This window comes from Octodon degus, unplaced genomic scaffold (assembly GCF_000260255.1).
Source record: "Octodon degus isolate 3935 unplaced genomic scaffold, OctDeg1.0 scaffold00181, whole genome shotgun sequence".
Lineage (NCBI taxonomy): Eukaryota > Metazoa > Chordata > Mammalia > Rodentia > Octodontidae > Octodon > Octodon degus.
Window position 1 is genome coordinate 785786 of NW_004524757.1, and position 1919 is coordinate 787704.

Genomic DNA, 1919 nt, shown 5'->3' on the forward strand with positions numbered 1-1919 from the left:
TTTCCTTCGCATGTACTGGATATATTCTGTGGCTTTGTCTAGGATTTGGGCCCGGGATGCCTTCTCTCCTTGGAGTGATGGGACTGAGTCCCGCAAACTGTGAAAGCTGTCTTTGATGTGGTCCCTACGTTTTCGTTCCAGTGCATTATGATGAGCCCGTTTGTCAGCGTCGCTCTCCACCTCGATGTCATCGTTATTGCTCATTTCCTACGGCCCAAGGAGCGGCCACTGCAGCGGCGGCGGGGAGGGGGAGGGGCGCAGGGGAGAGGAAGTCGGCGACAACAACAAGCCGAATGCCCCCACACACTCACACACTCACTCGCTCCCTCACTCACACACACACGCACACACACGCACGCACACACCTCCTTCTTTCATTTGTCCTTACCCTCATCCAAGTTTTTCCAACCATTATGGAAGTCAATATGGAGATTCCCCAAAAACCTATGATTGTAGGTCCCATTCAAGCCAACTATTTTCCCCCTAGGTATTTCTCCAAAAGAACCCAAATCACCATACCACAGCAATACATGTATACCCACGTCTACAGCAGCACAACTTGTCATAGCCAAATCATGGAAACAACCCAGACCCCCATTAACCGAGGAATGGAGAAAATGGTATTTTTACACAGTGGAGCGTTACTGAACCACAAGAGACAAATTCAGATGTGTTGTAGATAGATGGATGCAGCTAGAGATTTTATTGGTAAATGAAATAAATCAGATCCACATGTGCAAACATCATATTGTCTCTCTAATGTGAGAATCTGAAAGAGTAATTAAAATCTAAAAGGTACAACAGATACTGTGAAAGGGCAAGAATTCGTTCAATGAAAAAGGAAAAACCTTGCAGTACTCCTAACCTTGTTTTAAAAAATCTGTGGTCAGGGACTGGTCAGATATCTCAGCAGACTAAAGTGCCTGCTTAGGGAGAGTGCATGGGCCGGGGTTCAATCCCTGGCATGCCGTGCTGGCCCTGGCCCCAGGGCACACTGTGACAGTGATCTGTCAAATTTAATGGACAAATGAGATACTTGGATGAGAAAGAACAACTGAAGAAATTCATGGCCACCAAACCAACCCTACAAAGAGTACTGACAGATATTCTCGAGAGAGGCAAAAATAACTGCAACTTCAAGAACAACAACAGAAACAAAGCACCAAGCAGAACAAACAATTAAACAGAGGGGGAAAGTAGGAAACCTATAGTAGGAATATAACATAACAAAGATAATCCAATACATATAGTTTATAACAATCAATGTAAATAAATGGTCTCAATTGACCAATCAAAAGAAGCAGGCTGGCCGAGTTGATCAAGAAACAAAATCCAACAATATGCTGTATACAAGAAACACCTTTAACTCAAAAGGAAATTCATAGACTGAATGTCAAATGACGTAATAACAATACTCCATGTGACAGGAACCCAGAAAAAACAGGGGTAGCGATTCTGGTTGCAGAGAATGTCAACTTCAAACCCAGAATGATCAAACGAGATGAAGAAAGTCACTATATAGTTGTTAGGGGAAAACTGCAAGAGGAGGAGATGACTATCATAAATATATATGCACCCAATGTTGGAGCACCCAACTATATAAGACAAATTTTAACAGACATGAAAAATCAAATGAGCGATAATGTAATTGTAGCGACTGACTTTAATACCCCATTGTCAGAAAAAGACAGATCCACTAGGCAAAAAATCAACAAAGAAATAACAGAACTAAACGAAGCTTGTAAAGAAATGGAGTTAGTAGACCTTTACAGAGTATTCACCCCACAAAATCAGAATACGCATTCTTCTCAGATGCACATGGGACATTCTCCAAGATAGACAACATACTAGCACATAGCATATTCCTAAGTAAATGCAAAGGAACTGAAATTATGCGATGCACATTATCTGACCATAGT

At 42.0% G+C, this 1919-nt stretch overlaps 1 pseudogene across 1 annotated transcript in view; it reads right to left on the reverse strand.

Annotated features, from left to right (window-relative positions):
• LOC101570101 overlaps window positions 1–364 on the reverse strand; it is a 4872-nt pseudogene extending 4508 nt beyond the window's left edge. Inside the window, exon 1 of the transcript XR_001117343.1 lies at window positions 4–364. The product of XR_001117343.1 is annotated as a protein max pseudogene (transcript). The remainder of the gene's footprint in view (window positions 1–3) is intronic.
• Window positions 365–1919: the final 1555 nt, after the last annotated feature.